Below are 21,004 nucleotides of genomic sequence, written 5' to 3'. Positions count from 1 at the left end.
GCACAATTCATCTCACATGCTAGTAAAGTAATGCTAAAAATTCTCCAAGCCAGGCTTCAACAGTATGTGAACTTCCAGATGTTCAAGTTGAATTTAGAAAAGGCAGAGGAACCAGAGATCAAATTGCCAACATCCGCTGGATCATGGAAAAAGCAAAAGAGTTCCAGAAAAACATCTACTTTTGCTTTATTGACTATGCCAAAGCCTTTGACTGTGTGGATCACAATAAACTGTGGAAAATTCTGAAAGAGATGGGAATACCAGACCATCTGACCTGCCTCTTGAGAAATCTGTATGCAGATCAGGAAGCAACAGTTAGAACTGGACATGGAACAAATGACTGGTTGCAAATTCGGAAAGGGGTATATCAAGGCTGTATATTGTCACCCTGCTTATTTAACTTGTATGCAGAGTACATCATGAGAAAAGCTGGGTTGGATGAAGCACAAGCTGGAATCAAGATTACTGGGAGAAATATCAATAACCTCAGATATGCAGATAACACCACCCTTATGGCAGAAAGCGAAGAAGAACTAAACAGCCTCTTGATCAAAGTGAAAGAGGACAGTTAAAAAGTTGACTTAAAACTCAACATTCAGAAAACTAAGATCATGGCATCTGGCCCCATCACTTCATGGGAAATAAATGGGGAAACAGTGGAAACAGTGACAGACTTTATTTTGGGGGGCTCCAAAATCACTGCAGATGGATTGCAGCCATGAAAATAAAAGATGCTTGCTCCTTGGAAGAAAAGCTATGACCAACCTAGATAGCATATTAAAAAGCTGACATTAAAAAGAAACATATTAACAAGAGACATTATTTTTCCAACAAAGGTCCGTCTAGTCAAGGCTATGGTTTTTCCAGTAGTCATGTACGGATGTGAGAGTTGGACTATAAAGAAAGCTGAGCACTGAAGAACTGATGCTTTTGAACTGTAGTGTTGGAGAAGACTTTTGAGAGTCCCTTGAACTATAAGGAGATCCAACCAGTCCATCCTAAAGGAAACAGTCCTGAATATTCATTGGAAGGACTGATGCTGAAGTTGAAGCTCCAATACTTTGGCCACCTTATGCAAAGAACTGACTCACAAAAGCCCCTGATGCTGGGAAAGATTGAAGGCAGGAGGAGAAGGGGATGACAGAGGATGAGATGTTTGGATGGCATCACTGACTCAATGGATATGAGTTTGAGTAAACTCTGGGAGTTGGTGATGGACAGGGAAGCCTGGCACGCTGCCATCCATGGGGTTACAAAGAGTAGGACATGACCGAGGACTGAACTGAACTGAATAGAATTGGGAAATTTGATATTATAACTAAAAGGAGTTTTGTTTCATCGGTTCTGGTTCCTCCCATTCTGTCAAAACACATTTGATAAGGAAACTGAGCCCTTTCTCTCCTTTTTAAATTAAAAGACTTTTTTTTTTTTTTTGAGCAGTTTTAGGTTTACAGAAAAAGTGAGCAGAAAATATAGAGAGTTCCTGTATACCTCCTCACTCTCCACCCAGTTTCTCCTATTATTACATATTGTATTAGTGTGGTGCATTTGTTACAAATGATGAACCAATATGGATACATAATATTTTTGACTATAAGAGTTCATTCCTGGTATACAACCTACAGGTTAGGACAAATGTATAATTACATATACCCATAATTGCAGTGTCATACTGTATGGTTGCTGCTGCTGCTGCTAAGTCGCTTCAGTCGTGTCCAACTCTGTGTGACCCCATAATCAGCAGCCCACCAGGCTCCACCTTTCCTGGGATTCTCCAGGCAAGAACACTGGAGTGGGTTGCCATTTCCTTCTCCAATGCATGGAAGTGAAAAGTGAAAGTGAAGTCGCTCAGTCATGTCTGACTCTTAGCGACCCCATGGACTGCAGCCTACCAGGCTCCTCCGTCCATGCAATTTTCCAGGCAAAAGTACTGGAGTGGGGTGCCATTGCCTTCTCCGATACTGTATGGTTACACTGTCCTAAATAGTTACACTGTCCTAAAATCCCATCTGTAGCCCCCTTTGCTCATTTATCTTGATGTTCTCAGGGTCTGCCTCCCTGCCTCCCTGCCTCCCTACCTCCCCTGCCCATGCCACAAGGTAAGATTGCACTCCCCTGGATGCAGATCAAGGTGCAGCTTATATTCAGGTCACCTTGCCCCACCCCAGTATCTTGGCTATCTCACTACCCAGTCATCTCTAAATTTCCGCTGAACTTGACAAAAAAATTCACCCTGCCTGCTCAGTGGAAAGACCCACAGGGAGATGAGTAAGATTGGATCTCTAGGCTCTGAAAGTTACAAAAAATCCAGCTAGCTAGCAGGGCGATTAAATTTTCTGCTGAACAGCCTCAGGGAATTTCTCAAGAAATGCCAAGATTGTGGAATGGCTTTTCTTTAATCTTTATGACTCATTCCTCCTGAGCCAGCCCTAGTCCTTTAATGAAGCTTTTTTTTTTTTTTTGCAGATGTAATTTTAGTGGTGCTACAATGTGTCTAATGAAGTAATAATTTGTGGGTGTGCAGGGTGTTATGAGGCAGCAGGAGGCCAGTTTAGGCAGTTCCTGCAGGAAGCAAAGCCAAGGTACCCACCCCATTTAGAAGATGCGCATTTCCCAGGCCCCACTGGCTGTTGCATGTTTGGCATTTGGAAACCCATGGTTGGCAAGGATCTGAACAATATATTCTATATTTCATCTTTCAAATCATTGTTCCAGGAAGGCAGCAGGGCAGACAGTAATCATTCCAGTTTGAACGATATTATCTGAACCTGCTGACAACAGGTTCTACTGGGCTTGGGACCTGCTAGGTTTCTCCTTAGAAGGACACTGATCTTTGGAAGGCAAGAAAGAAGTAAGATTCTTCATGGTCTGCAAGGCCACTCCACGTGACAGTTCAGGAGGCCAGGACCGTTCTCAGGTCTCGTCCAGGCCCTCCTGCTGCTGTTCCCCCATTCCAGATTCCATGACCTCTGCTACAGACGCCCCCTTCTCCCCCACTTCCCCTATCACAGAATGCTTCATAACCAATTGTCACTTGCTCCTTACTTGTCCACAGGCCCCTTTGGGCTGTTTCCTCACTGAGATCTGGACAGCACTCTCTACAATAATGTTGGCAAAGTATACAGATTAGTTGAACAAATGAATGAACTGAATGGCTGTAATGGTTCTTTACCTCCATGAATGGCCCTTCTGTGTTGTAAAACAGAAGCCTCAACGCAATTCATACTTTCTCTCTTTTGAGCACAAGCTCATTCCATTTGGTCACCAAGTCCATCAGTTTAAATCCTAAAATATCTCCCAAACCCTCTTCATTACTTTGTCCCTACCTGAGTTTAGATTCTGAGCATCTCTTGTGAGGGCTGCCACATAAAATACAGGATGCCCCATTACATTTGAATGTTAGGAAAACCACACATTAATTTTTTTTTAGTATAAGTTTATCCCAAATATTGCAAGGGACTTAATGCTAAAAATTTTTCATAGCTTATGTGAATTTCAAATGTAATTTGGTGGTCCTGTATTTAAATTTTCTTGTTATAAAATAATACATTTTATTGTTATAAAATACATAAAATTTTACTCATTTAGCCATTTTCACGTGTACAATTCAGTGGTGTTAAGTACATTCACAATATGCCACCACCACCACTGTCCATTTCCAGAACTCTTCTATCATCCCAAATAGAAATTGTACCTCTTATAAAACAAACCCTCACTCCCCACTCCCTACATTCTCTAGTAACATTTACTAGATGTTACTACAGTACATCTACAGCACTATTACTTCCTGTCTATATGAGTTTGCCTATTCTAGGTACTTTATGTAAGATGAGTCATACAATATTTGTTTTTATGTATGTGGTTTATTTCACTTAGTGTAATATCTTTCAGGTTCACCCATGTTGTAGCATATACAAGGTTTTCGTTCCTTTTTAAATTTAAATAATATTCCATTGCATGTGAATACCATGTTTTGTTTATCCATTCATCTGTTGTTCCATCTTTTGGCTATTGCAAATAATTCTGCTATAAACACTGGTATGTAAGTATTTGAGTCCCCGCTTTTCCTGGTGGCTCAGAGGGTAAAACATCTGCCTACAATGTGGAAGACCAGGGTTTGATCCCTGGGTCAGAAAGATTCCCCTGGAGAAGGAAATGGCAACCCACTCCAGTATACTTGCCTGAAAAATCCCATGGACAGAGGAGCCTGGTAGGCTACAGTCCATGGGGACATGACTGAGCGACTTCACTTTCTTTCACTTTTTAAATTCTTTTGGGTATATACCTAGACATGGAATTGCCAGATCATAGGGTAGTTCTATGCTTAACTTTTTGAGGAACTGTCAGTCTGTTAGCACATCATCAGCAGCGCTCATTTCCATGATTCTCATGCCCATATGTTAAAGGATCAACTATAACTGAAAACTCAGCTGCCAAAGAAGCTGCCACCAAGGTGAGGTGGGCTTCTGTGTCTACCTTGCTGATGAGAACTGGTTTTAATTTAGTAGTGTCACAGCAAGGATTGGAATAGCTAGCAAGCATTCTCAATGTTGGAAGAGTTCAATATTTGACATCAAAATCATAGCAATCAACATTACATCTTTAAAATTATCATGTAAATAAGTAAGACCAGAATAATATCTGCATAGGTCAAACTAATATAGAAGGTACTGATAGGTATTGTATCAGCAGGTTAACCAAGAACACATCCAAGAGTTGATTTCTGATGGTCCAAATTTTGAACAAAAAATTCATTCAACAAATCGAGTAGACCAGCTAAAGCAAAAACTCGTAATGCAATATGAAAATCTTCTCTGGTAATCAAATAGCCCCAAACTGGAGGCAAGCCAATTCTCATTCACAAAACATCTGGAATTGTCCATGGATTTTCACATAGGCCTGGTTGTGCTTTCCTAGCCCTGTCATTGCCTGGACCCTTGGCAGTGAAGACCACCTTTTTCCCCCCAAGAAGGCCCTCCAGTTAATTTTTAAAAGTTTGTCATTTGGGTGCTTTATTGTCTCTTCATGTATCTAATAACTTATTTTACTCATTTGTTACTTGTAATTATGAGAGCTATAGTTTTATTTCTAGAAATTCTATTTTTAACTACTCATTATTTTCCTTTATTTTTTCATTAAAATTATTAATTTATTTATTTGGTTGCACTGGGTCTTAGCTACGGCACATGGGGTCTCTAACTGCAGCAAACTCTTAACTGTGGCACATGGTATCTAACTCCCTAGCTAGGGATCGAACCTGGGCTCCCTGCATTGGGATCTGGGAGCTTTAGCCACTGGTCCACCAGGGAAGTCCCTCATTGTTTTTCATAGTGACACTCTTTTCTTAGAGTTTATTCCTTCACTGATTAATTTAAATATGCGTATGCCATAACTTTTAGAGTTACGTTATACTATCTCAAGTCTTTAGGGTTCTAATCCTGGTATTCACTGTGTCTGTTAATTCATGCATAGTTTTTCCTTATGTGTTTTTTAAAAATTTTGATTGTGAGGTCATCATTTGATTGATGAGACTAGCTTATGGCCTGGATTGTGAAAGTCTCCTCCTAGAGAGATGTTCCATTTAATTCTGGGGTATCACTGGCTTGGTGAAAATTGTATCACTGGTTGCATAAACTGTTATAAGAATTTCTTGGTCTAGATGTTCTGGGACCGTGAGAATAACTAAAAATGAAATAGCCAAGAGAAAAGCAAAACCAAAGCCCCATGAAATAAATCTCCAGGTTTTCCATCTCAACTGAAAGTATTTTATTTTAATATTTTTCCTCATTTAGAGCCTAGGGAAAAAGTAGTGATGTTCCTTGTTATTCAGTACTGGTGGATGGATTTTTCTTTTCTAGGTCACCATTTTTACTGAACATCCTGCTTATAGATGATCCTGGCTGTGTGTTTGGGTCTTAGGTCCAATTTCCTAGTCTTTGCAAAACTAAAAACTTATCTCCAGATCTTACAAGGTGGCAAAACCTAAGCCCTTAAGTTACTGAGTTCTATCATCTTCCTTGGAAGCTCCAGAGTCTCAGTATTCTAACTACTCTGAGCCTTTCTCTTGCCTCTATGTATCTTTCTTCTTGTGTATTCATCTATGTGTGTGTGTATTGCTTTATTCAGTTGGTTCTATTCCATTTTGTCAACGGTTTCCTTTGCTGTACAAAAATTTTTCAGTTTAATTATGTCCCATTTATTTTTGCTTTCATTTCTTTTTCCTTAGAATACAGAGTTAAGAAAAGATCCCCTATGATTTATGTCAAAGAATGTTTAGCCTAGGTTCTCTTCTAGGAATTTATGGTTTCAGGTCTTACATTTAGGTCTTTAATCCATTTTGAGTTTATTTTTGTGTGTGCTATTAGAGAGTGTTCTGATCTCATTCTTTTACATGGAGCTACCTAGTTTTCCCAGAACCACTTATTGAAGAGATTGTCTTTTCTCCATTGTATATTCCTGCCTCCTAAGAAGAAAGAAAGAAAGAAATAAAGTGAAGTCACTCAGTCCTGTCCGACTCTTGGGGACCCCATGGACTGTAGTCCACCAGTCTCCTCCGTCCATGGGATTCTCCAGGCAAGAATACTGGAATGGGTTGCCATTTCCTTCTCCAAGGGATCTTCCCGACCCAGGGATCGAACCCAGGTCTCCTTCATTGCAGGCAGTCTTTAACCTCTGAGCCACCAGGGAAGCCCAAGCTTGCCTCCTAAGCTGGAGATTAATTAACCATCAATGTGTGGGTTTATTTCTGGGCTCTCTATTCTGTTCTATTGATCTATGTGTCTGTTTTTGTACCAGTACCATGCTGTTTTGATTACTGTTACTTTGTGGTGTAGTCTGAATTCAAGGAGGATAATATCTCCAGCTTTACTTTGCCTATTCTGGGTCTTTTGTGGTTGCATATAAATTTAAGGATTAATTTTTCCAGTTCTGTGAAAATATCATGAGCATTTTGATAGCAGTTACATTAAATCTGTAGATTTTTCTGGGTAATATGGCCATTTTAACAATATTTATTATTCCAATCCAAGAATATAGTATATCTTCTCAGTTTTCTGCATCATTTTCAAATTTCTTCATCAAAGTTTTTATAGTTTTCAGAGTATAGGTTTTGACCTTCACCAGAAGTGTACAGAAAAGGCAACAAATATTAATCTTGCTTGCAGAATTCATCTATTAGTTTTAATGGCTTTTGAGTGGAGATATTTTGTTTTTGTTCAGTCACTAAGTTGTGCCTGACTCTTTGTGCCCCATGGACTGCAGCACACCAGGCTTCTCTGTCCTTCACTATCTCCCAGAGTTTGCTCAAATTCGTGTCCATTAGTCAGTGATGCTATCTAACCATCTCATCCTCTGCTGCTCCCTTCTCCTTTTGCCTTCAACCTTTCCCAGCATCAAGGTCTTTTCCAATGAGTCAGTTCTTCACATCAGGTAGCCAAAGTAATGAAGCTTCAGCTTTAGCATCACTACTTCCAATGAATATTCAGGGTTGATTTCTTTTAGGATTGACTGGTTTTGATCTCCTTGCAGTCCAAGGGACTCTCAAAAGTTTTTTCCAGCTCCACGGTTTGAAAGCATCAATTCTTTGGTGCTCAGTCTTCTTTATGGTCCAACTCACATCCGTATATGACTACTGAAAAAACTATAGCTTTGACTCTATGGAAATTTGTCATCAAGCGATGTCTCTGCTTTTTAATATGCTGCCTATATGTCATAGCTTTCCTTCTAAGGGGCAAGCATCTTTTAATTTCATGGCTGTAGTCACCATCTGCAGTGATTCTGGAGCTCAGGAAAATAAAATCTGTCACTGCTTCCACTTATTCCCCTTCTATATGTGATGAACCTGAATGAAGTGATGAGCCTGAATGCCATGATCATAGTTTTTTGAATGTTGAATTTTAAGCCAGCTTTTTCACTCTCCTCTTTCACCCTCATCAAAAGGCTCTTTAGTTCCTCTTCACTTTCTGCCATTAAAGTGGTATCATCTGCATATCTGAGGTTGCTGATATGGATTTATATGTATAGAATCATGTCATCTCCAAATAATTACAATTTTAGTGTTTTCCCTTCCAATTTGGATGTCTTTTATTTCTCTTTCTTGTCTGATTGCTGTGGCTAGGATATCCAATACTATGTTAAGTAGAAATGGTGAGCATGGGCATCCTTTCTTCCTCCTGATTTGAGTAAAGGATTTCAAGTTTTCACTATAGAATAAAAAATTGTTAGTTGTGAGTTTGTCATAAATGGTTGCTATTGTGTTGAGATATATTTCCTCTGTACCCACTTTTTTCCTTCTTTCTTTTTTAAATTGAAGTATAATTGATTTAATATTTTGTCATAGCTTCTGGTGTACAGCAAAGTGATTGCTCTGTTCAGAATGTCTATTTCTGCATGATTCAGTCTGATTGCTTGTTTCCAGAAATTTGTCCATTTCTCCTAAGCTGTCCAATTCTTGGTAAATAACTGTAGTATTCTTTTATTATTCTTTATATCTTAAACTTAATTTGATGAGCCACATTCATCATTTGCTTTAGAAAGTAATTACTTCATTCATAGGTTACACTTTTTATTTCTTATCTAATTTATTGATCATTTTATAAATACTTCATTAAATAATACTGGTAATAGTGGTCTAATTCTATTTGCTATATTATAATCAGCTCAATTCCAGAAAAATAAGTGACCCAATCAAAAAATGGGCCAAAGAACTAAATAGACATTTCTCCAAAGAAGACATACAGATGGCTAACAAACACATGAAAAGATGCTCAACATCACTCATTATCAGAGAAATGCAAATCAAAACCACTATGAGGTACCATTTCACGCCAGTCAGAATGACTGCAATCCAAAAGTCTACAAGAAATAAATGCTGGAGAGGGTGTGGAGAAAAGGGAACCCTCTAACACTGTTGGTGGGAATGCAATCTAGTACAGCCACTATGGAGAACAGTGTGGAGATTCCTTAAAAAACTGGAAATAGAACTGCCTTATGACCCAGCAATCCCACTACTGGGCATACACACTGAGGAAACCAGAATTGAAAGAGACACGTGTACCCCATTGTTCATTGCAGCACTGTTTATAATAGCCAGGACATGTAAGCAACCTAGATGTCCATCAGCAGATGAATGGATAAGAAAGCTATGGTACATATACATAATGGAGTATTACTCAGCCATTAAAAAGAACACATTTGAATCAGTTCTAATGAGGTGGATGAAACTGGAGCCGATTATACAGAGTGAAGTAAGCCAGAAAGAAAAACACCAATACAGTATACTAACGCATATATATGGAATTTAGAAAGATGGTTAACAATAACCCTGTATACGAGACAGCAAAAGAGACACTATGTATAGAACAGTTTTTTGGACTCTGTGGGAGAGGGAGAGGGTGGGATGATTTTGGAGAGTGGCATTGAAACATGTATAATATCATATATGAAACAAGTCGCCAGTCCAGGTTTGATGCATGATACAGGATACTTGGGGCTGGTGCACTGGGACGACCCAGAGGGATGGCACAGGGAGGGAGGAGGCAGGAGAGTTCAGGATGGGGAACACTTGTATACCTGTGGCGGATTCATGTTGATATATGGCAAAACCAATACAATATTGTAAAGTTAAAAAAAAATTAAAAAAAATATAAATCTTAAAAGTTCTTTCTCCATTAAGTAAAATGCAGACTGCTCTGAATAAGTATTATTTAATTGACCTGAAACATTTTAGAAGCATACTCACAGGTTATGAGGTAAAATCTTGGGATCATTCAACATGAATATAGATGGATAGAGCTTAATAACCCTATGTAATTCCAGTGATTTGGTTTTGCCTATGATTTTTACAGATAAGATCATCATCTAACAATGAGGTCTCCTGTCTATCTGAATAAGAGAAGTGGCCACTGGAGGCCATGAGTACTAAATACTAGTGAATACAGGCCAAGTAGCCACTATATAGTGTCTTAATTAAGGCCAAGTCAAAACTGAAACTAACTTAGCATGGACATGGGGATGGTTAGAAATTCAACAGACCCTGCAACTAAGAGACCAATAATAAAGGACTTGTTATGGGAATGCAGACAGGTGTTTGAAGAATGGCAAGCTGGGATGTGCATCCTTTTTAAAATGTGATTTGGGGTTTTATATATACACCATAGCTCCTGGGCACTTGAAATATGTATATTCATATTCAGTAGATTTCAGCCAATATTTAGTGAATCCTTGATGTGTACTAGGGCACTGTGCAGTGGGGTAGGGATACACAGATCATCAAGATCCCTGACACCTCCCCTGGTCCTGGTCCCAGAGAACCACAGGATTACTGCAGGTGGGCAGAACCCCCACCAAAAAAAAAAAAAAAAAACAAAAACACCAAAACAGTAAAGAACAATAGAAAAAGTTGCTAAAATAAAACACTTCTTCCCACAACTGTTTCATGTTTTCTCCTGTAATCCTTTCAACACCCTGATGAGATACATTATTATTTCCATGTTAGAATTAAAAAATACTGAGATAGGGCTTCCCCGGCAGTCCAGAGGTTAAGACTTCAGACTTCCAAAGCAAGGGGTACAGGTTTGATCCCCAGTCAGGGAACTAAGATCCCACATGCTATGGGGGATGGCCCCCCAAAAAATACTCTTAAAAAAACCACTGGGATACACTTTATGCCTTGGTTTGTAATTTAGAATGTTTTTAGGTATCAGACAGAAGACAAAACTGAGATAACTAGACAAGGTGTCAGATGATAGGAATTGGCAGGGATTCTGAAGAACTGGGGCCAATGTGCTTTACTTGAGGATGTTCAAAGTCAAGACTAACCAAAATAAAAACAACCTTGTAGGCTGCCGGATCTCAAACAAAACAAAGCTGTAGGATAGGTGCAGCAGCCAGTTTCTGATGTCTGCTCTGTTCCATCACAGCCACCAAATTCTGCAGATGGGGAAGAAAGCTAAGGCTCCTTGATGACTCTAGCTTTCAGCCTTCTTACCCCCTCCCACCCCTGAGAAGTGGGAGCAAGAACATCAAAGGCGTCTAAGATAAGTAATAACACTCCTCCCACTCTAGTAGATTGTAAAGTGTGTTGCAAAGTACCAGTGATTAAAACCATATAGCTTTGGATTTAGAAAATTCATCATTGCAATAGAATAGGAATTTCAGAAATTCAAAATTGTACAAAGCTTTGTAACATGTTAGAAACAGTATCACAATAGGGAACAGATTTACTATTCAATGTTTTGAAGAAATCGAATCTCAGTAGGGAAGAGGGTAAATTCAGAGCTAGACACTACAATAGATTCTCAGTAAGTCAAAGAATGAATGATTTAAAAACCACCTGTCAAAAAGAGCTTAAGGTAAACAAATTAGCTTGATTGAATGCTACTGAAGACTGTCATGGGACATCTTGAATGTCAGTATTACCTGACTCCTGGGGCACATTCCATGTACAAAAATCTGTGGTAGCCAAAAATGCTGTAAAACACATATCAAAAAGAAAATAAATAGATTAGAGAAATTTATATCTGAAGAAGAATAAATATGATATAAATATATAACATTGTCATTTGATTCCACTTTGAGTGTAGTAAGAAAGGAACAGATGTTTTTGCTGATGGAAAAAAGTGCAGTATCTTATTACATTATAAAATGTCCATCCTCAGAGTAATTAACAGCATACAAATAAGGACAACTTGGAGGTACTATTATATCCCCATTAAAGTAATAAAGCCAGTGGTAAAATCCAGTGATGACAAGTCAGGAGGAGAAATAAGTTCCCAAGAAATTGTATATTTGTCTGGTCTCTTTCGAGAGCAATGTGGTTTTCTCTCTCAAGGACTATGAAAGTGCTAATATGTTTTGATCAAACAATTCCTTGCTCCCACAAATAAATATTTTTTAATGCCTAAAATGTTTATAACAAAATCAATTATAAAAATATAAAGGGAAATAAATAAATACATATATAGCTACTTAAATGGCAAAAGTGTGAATGATATAAAGTGAAAGATTAAAATATGGAACAATGTTCTGTGCTGACTTCATTGATAGATAATAGAATTTTGAGTCATATTGAGACATACCAAAGGCTATAATAAAGGTCATATATGACAAACCCACAACTAATATCATATTTAGTGGTGAAAAGCTGAAAGTATTTTCTCTAAGATCAGGAACAAGACAAGAAAGTCCTCTTTTGCCACTTTCATTCAACATAGTTTTGGAAGCCTTATCCACAGCAGTCAGGGAAGAAAAAAAAAGGAATATAAATTAGAAAAGAAGAAGTAAAACTGTCACTATTTGCAGATGACATGATGCTATACATAAAAAATCCTAAAGATACTTCTAGAAAACTACTGGAGCTCATCAATGAATTTGGTAATGTTGCAGGATACAGCATCAATGCACAGAAATCTGTTGCACTTCTGTACACTAACAACAATAGATAAGAAAAAAATTAAGGAAACAATCTCATTTACCATTGCATCAAGAAGAATAAAATGTCTAGGCATAAAGCTACATAAGGAGGTAAAACAGCTGTACTCTGAAAACTGTAAGACACTGATGAAAGAAATGGAAGATGACACAAATAGATGAAAAGATATACCATGTTTTTGGATGGGAAGAATTAATATTGTCAAAATGACTATACTACTCAAAGCAATGTACAGATGCAGTGCAATTCCTGTCAAATTATCCCTATCAAGTTATCAGTGGCATTTTTCACAGAGCTAGAATAAAAACTATTAAAATTTGTATGAAAATACAAAATACATCAAGTAACCAAATAAATTGTAAGAAAGGAAAATGGAGCTTGAGGAACCAGGCTCCGTGACTTCAAACTATGCTATAAAGCTATAGTAATCAAAACAGTATGGTACAGGAACAAAAACAGACTCATAGAAAGTGAAAGTAAAGTTGCTCAGTCCTGTCAGACTCTTTGTGACCCTACGGACTGTAGCCTACCAGGTTCCTCCATCCATGGGATTTTCCAGGCAAGAGTACTGGAGTGGGGTGCCATTTCCTTCTCCAGGGGATCTTCCCAACCCCAGGTCTCCTGCATTGCAGGTAGATGCTTTACTGTATGAGCCACCAGGGAATTTATAGATCAATGGAACAAGAGAGAAAGCCCAGAAATAAATCAATACACCTATAGTCAATTAATCTACAACAAAGGAGGCAAGAATATACAACGGACAGCCTCTTCTATAAGTGGTACTGGGAAAACAGAGCAGCCAATGTAAAAATAAGGATTTAGAATATTCTCTAACACCATACACAAAAACAATCTGAAAATGGATTAAAGAACTAAATGTTTAAGACTGGATACTCTGAAACTCTTAGAGGAAAACAGGCAGAACCATCTTTGACATAAATCACAGAAATATCTTTTTAAATCCACATCCTAGAGCAGTGGCAGATGCATGTTGATGTATGGCAAAACCAGTACAATATTGTAAAGCAAAAAAAAAAAAAAAAGGAAGAAAGAAAGAAAATAAAAACAAAAATAGACAAATAAAGATAACATAATTAAGTTAAAGGCTTTTACACAGCAAAGAAAACTATAAACTAAAGAAAACAAACAAACAAACAAACAAAAAATCCCACAGAATGTGGAAAATATTTGCAAACAAAGCTACCAACAAGGGATTAACCTCCAAAATATACAATTTTTGCAGTTCTATTTAAAAATTCCAATCAAAAAATGGGCAGAAGATCTATATAGAAATGTCTCCAAAGAAGATGTACAGATGACAAAAAAAAAAAGCACATGAAAAGATGCTCAATTTCATTAATAATTGTAAAAGTGAAAGTCGCTCAGTTGATTCCAACTCTTTGCGACCGCATGGACTATACAGTCCATGGAATTCTCTAGGCCAGAATACTGGAGTGGGTAGCCTTTCCCTTCTGCAGGGGATCTTCCCAACCCAGGGATCAAACCCAGGTCTCCTGCATTACAGGCAGATTCTTTACCAGCTGAGCCACAAGGGAAGAAATAATTGGAGAAATGCAAATCAAAACTACAATGAGGTATGACATAACACCAGTCAGAATGGCCATCATTAAAAAAATGTACAAACAATAAATGCTGGAGAGGTTATGATGAAAAGGGATCCCCCTACACTGCTGGTGAAAATGTAATTTTGGTGTAGCCACTATGGAGAACAGTATGGAGGTTCCTTAAACAACTAAAAATAGAACTTCCATATGATCCAGCAATCCCACCCTTGGGCATATACCTGGAGAAATCCACGATTCAAAAAGATATGTGCACCCTAAGGTTCCTTTTCTTTTTAGTGCGGGTGGCTGAGACCGGCACATTTAGCGCTGCTGAGAGGAGCTACCCCACGTCCGAGGTCAGGGGCAGAAGCCGGGAGGACCCTATGCCCGAAGAGAGGTGGCCAGGAGGACCTACCCCACGCCCGAGGCCAGGGGCCACAGCCAGGAGGAGAAACCCCACCTCCAAGGAGTGGTGGCTGCGTGGGCACAGGAGGGCCTAGAGGAGCTATTCTACATTCAGGGTCAGAAGGGGTGGCGGTGAGGAGAAATGGTATGGACCTCACAGAAATGGTATGGACCTCATCCAAGGTAAGGAGCACCAGCTGCGCTTTGCTGGAGCGGCTGTAAAGAGATACCCCACGTCAAAGGTAAGAGAAACCCAAGTAAGATGGTAGGTGTTGCAAGAGGGCATCAGAGGGTAGACACGCTGAAACCATACTCACAGAAAACTAGTCAATCTAATCACACTAGGACCACAGCCTTGTCTAACTCAATGAAACTAAGCCATGCCTGTGGGGCCACCCAAGACGGGTGGGTCATGGTGGAGAGGTCTGACAGAATGTGGTCCACTGGAGAAGGGAATGGCAAACCACTTCAGTATTCTTGCCTTGAAAACCCCATGAACAGTATGAAAAGGCAAAATGATAGGATACTGAAAGAGGAACTCCCCAGGTCAGTAGGTGCCCAATATGCTACTGGAGATCAGTGGAGAAATAACTCCAGAAAGAATGAAGGGATGGAGCCAAAGCAAAAACAATACCCAGTTGTGGATGTGGCTGGTGATAGAAGCAAGGTCTGATGCTGTAAAGAGCAATATTGCATAGGAACCTGGAATGTCAGGTCCATGAATCAAGGCAAATTGGAAGTGGTCAAACAGGAGATGGCAAGAGTGAATGTCAGCATTCTAGGAATCAGCGAACTAAAATGGACTGGAATGGGTGAATTTAACTCAGATGACCATTGTATCTACTACTGCGGGCAGGAATCCCTCAGAAGAAATGGAGTGGCCATCATGGTTAACAAAAGAGTCTGAAATGCAGTACTTGGATGCAATCTCAAAAATGACATAATGATCTCTGTTCGTTTCCAAGGCAAACCATTCAATATCACAGTAATCCAAGTCCATGCCCCACCAGTAACACTGAAAAAGCTGAAGTATAACGGTTTTATGAAGACCTACAGGACCTTTTAGAACTAACACCCAAAAAAGATGTCCTTTTCATTATAGGGGACTGGAATGCAAAAGTAGGAAGTCAAAAAACACTTGGAGTAACAGGCAAATTTGGCCTTGGAATATGGAATGAAGCAGGGCAAAGACTAAGAGTTCTGCCAAGAAAATGCACTGGTCATAGAAAACACCCTCTTCCAACAACATAAAAAGAAGACTCTACACATGGACATCACCAGATGGTCAACACGGAAATCAGATTGATTATATTCTTTGCAGCCAAAGATGGAGAAGCTCTATACAGTCAGCAAAAACAAGACCGGGAGCTGACTGTGGCTCAGATCATGAACTCCTTATTGCCAAATTCAGACTGAAATTGAAGAAACTAGGGAAAACCACTAGACTATTCAGGTATGACCTAAATCAAATCTCTTATGATTATACAGTGGAAGTGAGAAATGGATTTAAGGGCCTAGATCTGATAGATAGAGTGCCTGATGAACTATGGACTGAGGTTTGTGACATTGTACAGGAGATAGGGTACAAGACCATCCCCATGGAAAAGAAATGCAAAAAGGCAAAATGGCTGTCTGGGGAGGCCTTACAAATAGCTGTGAAAAGAAGAGAAGTGAAAAGCAAAGGAGAAAAGGAAAGATATAAGCATCTGAATGCAGAGTTCCAAAGAATAGCAAGAAGAGATAAGAAAGCCTTCCTCAGTGATCAATGCAAAGAAATAGAGGAAAACAACAGAATGGGAAAGACTAGAGATCTCTTCAAGAAAATTAGAGATACCTAGGGAACATTTCATGCAAAGATGGGCTCAATAAAGGACAGAAATTGTATGGACCTAACAGAAGCAGAAGAGATTAAGAAGAGGTGGCAAGAATACACAGAAGAACTGTACAAAAAAGATCTTCACGACCCAGATAATCACGATGGTGTGATCATTCACCTAGAGCCAGATATCCTGGAATGTGAAGTCAAGTGGGCCTTAGAAAGCATCACTACAAACAAAGCTAGTGGAGGTGATGAAATTCCAGTTGAGCTCTTTCAAATCCTGAAAGATGATGCTGTGAAAGTGCTGCACTCAATATGCCAGCAAATTTGGAAAACTCAGCAGTGGCCACAGGACTGGAAAAGGTCAGTTTTCATTCCAATCCCAAAGAAAGGCAATGCCAAAGAATGCTCAAACTACCGCACAATTGCACTCATCTCACATGCTAATAAAGTAATGCTCAAAATTCTCCAAGCCAGGCTCCAGCAATATGTGAACCGTGAACTTCCAGATGTTCAAGCTGGTTTTAGTAAAGGCAGAGGAACAAGAGACCAAATTGCCAAGATCCGCTGGATCATAGAAAAAGCAAGAGTTCCAGAAAAACATCTATTTCTGCTTTATTGACTATGCCAAAGCCTTTGACTGTGTGGATCACAACAAACTCTGGGAAATTCTGAAAGAGATGGGAATACCAGATTACCTGACCTGACTCTTGAGAAACCTACACGCAGGTCAGGAAGCAACAGTTAGAACTGGACATGGAACAACAGACTGTTTCCAAGTAGGAAAAGGAGTACATCAAGGCTGTATATTGTCACCCTGCTTATTTAACTTATATGCGGAGTACATCATGAGAAACGCTGGGCTGGAAGAAGCACAAGCTGGATTCAAGATTGCCAGGAGAAATATCAATAATATCAGATACGCAGATGACATCACCCTTATGGCAGAAAGTGAAGAGGAACTAAAAAGCCTCTTGATGAAGGTAAAAGAGGAGAATGAAAAAGTTGGCTTAAAACTCAACATTCAGAAAACGAAGATCATAGCATCTAGTCCTATAACTTCATGGGAAATAGATGGGGAAACAGTGGAAACATTGTCAGGGTTTATTTTTTTGGGCTCCAAAATCATTGCAGATGGTGACTGCAGCCATGAAATTAAAAGATGCTTACTCCTTGGAAGAAAAGTTATGACCAACCTAGATAGCATATTAAAAAGCAGAGACCTTACTTTGCCAACAGAGATCCGTCTAGTCAAGGCTATGATTTTTCCAGTGGTCATGTATGGATGTGAGAGTTGGACTGTGAAGAAAGCTGAGCGCCGAAGAATTGATGCTTTTGAACTGTGGTGTTGGAGAAGACTCTTGAGAGTCCCTTGGACTGCAAGGAGATCCAACCAGTCCATCCTAAAGGAGGTCAGTCCTGTGTGTTGGAAGGACTGATGCTGAAGCTGAAACTCCAATACTTTGGTCACCTCATGCATTGAGTTGACTCATTGGAAAAGACTCTGATGCTGGGAGGGATTGAGGGCAGGAAGAGCAGGGGATGACAGAGGATGAGATGGCTGGATGGCATCACTGACTCGATGAGTTTGAGTTTGAGTGAACTCTGGGAGTTTGTGATGGACAGGGAGGCCTGGCATGCTGTGATTCATGGGGTTGTAAAGAGTTGAACATGACTGAGCAACTGAATTGAACTGAACTGAACTGAACTAACATATACAAAATAGATGATCAACAAAGACCTACTGCATAGCACAGGGAACTCTACTCAGTATAATAACTTATAATTGAAAGAATCTGAAAAAAATAGATATCTGTGCTCAGTCACTCAGTTGTGTCTGACTTTTTGTCGCCCCATGGACTGTAGCCCACTAGGCTCCTCTGTCCATGGAATTTTCCAGGCAAGACTACTACAATGGGATGCCATTTCCTCCTCCAGGGGATCTTCCAAACCCCAGGACTGAACTCATGTCCTTTGTGTCTCCTGCATTGGCAAGGGGATTCTTTACTACTAGTGCCATCTAATAGAAAGAATCTGAAAAATAGAATCTACTATTCTTAGTAGATAAGAATCTGCTTATCTGTATAAGTAGATATATTTATATGTATATACATCGATAGGCTCCCCTGGTGGCTCAGTGGTTGGCAACCCACTCTAGTTTTCTTGCCTGGGAAACCCCATGGACAGAGGAGCCTGGCAGGCTACAGTCTATAGGGCTGCCAAAGAGTCAGACACTTAGTGACTAAACAACATACACATAGACATGTATAACTTTGTATGATGTATACATAGATATGTGTATGTATAACTTTGCTGTACACCTGAAACTAACACAACATTGGAAATCAACTGTACTCCAATATGAAATAAAAATTTAGAAAAAAAGTTACTTCAGTTTATGGAACACTTGCTAGTGACCAGAAGGTCTGGCTAGGTTCTTGGAGACAATGGAAAAAAAGAGTTGTAGAATTTGGAACAAGATGGTGGAGGAATAGGTGAACATGGATATATCTCTCTCCTTGGATACATCAGGAATACATCTTTAGACACAGAAGTGCATGCAGAATACCAGCTGAGAGTGGACAGGAGTACCTGACCACCAGAAAAGAATATGCAGAACCACGTAAAATTCGGTAGGATGAAGGAACTAGGGAGAAAAACAGGAGTGTTAGTAGGGCCCGACCTACCTTCAGCAGGTGGGGGAACAGAAGCAGGGGTCCGATCCCCACAGCAGGGAAACTGTCTGAGTCAGAGGAAAAACCTTTAAGGCTGAGAGTGAAACAGCTGATCTATGGCAGCCTAAATGGAATGAGAATCAGACAGTCCTTGCTGCAGCCATGCATACCCTGAACAGGGATGCAGGTCCCCTGGAAGGCACAGCGGCTGGGAGCTTGAGTTTAGGGATTGTGGAGCAATCCCAGGGCGAGGGCTGCTGTCGACTGCAGAGAGACGGATCCAGGGGATGTGAGGGAGGAGATCGTGGTGGGAAATGACTGTGGAAATGACCATGGAAGCAAGGTGATATGGCTGAGTCATGCGTAGCGGGTGGAGCCATCACCATAGCCTCTCTCCCCCAACATGCCAGTATCAGCAGCTGAACAATAGAGAGGCTGGCCCATCAAACACCTGACACACTGAACTACAGAGCAAGACCCCACCCAGGGTGCTCCTTTAAGTGACTGATACACCGATCTACAGAGTAGGACCCTAGCCACGGGGCCCCTTGAAGCGACTGATGCACCAAACAAGAGAGAAGGACCCCAGGCAAGGGAGCCCTCTAAGTGCCTGAATGGGCAGAGCTACAGAGAAAGACTGGCCAAAGAGGCCTTCTGATCTCCAGCTACAAGAGGCTGGAAAAAACACTGATCCGGCCATAACTCCTGCAGTGGAAGCAGTCTGTGTCCCTGCACACTTGGCACCATCAGGGTCCCCACAAGTCAAGCAGATGCACCACCTTCACACTCAACCCTCACTGGGGCAGAGCAGCCACAGGCAAAAAAGTCTTGTGTCTATGCACGCAGGGTCGCTTTGGTCATGTCAGACTCTTTGCAACCATGTGGACTGTGGCTTGCCAGGTTTCTTTGTCAGGGATGAGAGTTCTCCAGGCAAGAACACTGGAGTGTATTGGCCATTACTTGTTGCCATACCCTTTTAGAGCACTATACTTCCTGCTGCCCTAGCCGCCAACTCCCTTGAGGACCTGGTGCTGCCAGAACCCCTGAGACCCAAACAGCTGCACCACCTCCACACCTGGCCCTCACTGGAGCAAACCCAACCCCTCCAGGGCAGCCTCAGGAGCAAACTCCAGTGGATGACCCACATATAGAGATGGAAATAAAACCACAACTGAAATCCAGGGGCAGTGTGACTAAGGAAGAAGATCCAAAACTTTCCCACTAGCAGTTCAAGCTGCAGATTAAATCTACAAGACCAACTAGGTAGACGCTGTGTCTATGGAATATATGAAAGGACATTGAGAGCTCCCACAGAAGAAAACTCACTAGCTCTGATAGCTGTGGACATTGGAGGCAAGAACACACAGGACTAGGACCAGATTAAAATCTGAGCTGCCCCCACAGCAGGTCCAGAGAGATCAGCACAGCGTTGGAGGGCATCCCAGGGAGGTGAGGTGGACTGTAACTCCCAGTGTAGGAAAGGACTCTGACAGCAGTGACTCAAGAAAAGCATTAATCTTATTTTTTGACTTGCTCTGTAGATTCTTTTGGATTTTTTTTTCTTTTTTTTCTTTGCCTCCCCACTCTCCTTTCTGTTGTAGTTGTCGATTTTATTGACAGTAAGAAATCCAGTTAAGCTTTTGAACTTATTTTTTTCCCCCCACTCACATTTTTTATTGTTGTCATAAACATCTGCCTCTACAATGGGCTTTTGCATTTCTGTGGAGTTTTCCTCTTTTTTTCTTTTCCATTTTTTAAATTTTAATTAAAAAAAAAACCTATCATTATTTTTTCTACATTTACTCCTTTGTTTACTTTTCCTACTGTTCTTTTTCCCTTGCAGCTAATCTTTGATGTATATAAATCTTCTCCATCTACCTCTATTTAACTTTGCCTATCTATTCTTTATTTTCTTTCTTTCCTTTCCTCTCAACATATTTATTAGTTTTGTTTTCATTGATTTATTCCCCACTTGGTGCCTTGCTTTAGTTTTGTTTTCCAGTTAGTGCTAAGTTAGTTTTGTTCTTAACTGGTAAATACAATTTGTGATTTCCTTTGTGCTCCAGGTCAATCTACTGTACTTTATTTTTGTTGGACTGTTTTCACTGTG

The 21,004-nt window shown here is 40.1% G+C and overlaps 1 pseudogene; it reads right to left on the bottom strand.

Annotated features, from left to right (window-relative positions):
• Nucleotides 1–4,362: 4,362 nt before the first annotated feature.
• LOC102278599 (cardiolipin synthase (CMP-forming) pseudogene) overlaps nucleotides 4,363–21,004 on the bottom strand; it is a 40,997-nt pseudogene continuing 24,355 nt past the window's right edge.

This window comes from Bos mutus, chromosome 29 (assembly GCF_027580195.1).
Source record: "Bos mutus isolate GX-2022 chromosome 29, NWIPB_WYAK_1.1, whole genome shotgun sequence".
Lineage (NCBI taxonomy): Eukaryota > Metazoa > Chordata > Mammalia > Artiodactyla > Bovidae > Bos > Bos mutus.
The sequence above is the reverse complement of the archived record's forward strand: the minus strand, read 5'-3'. Positions and strand labels throughout refer to the sequence as shown.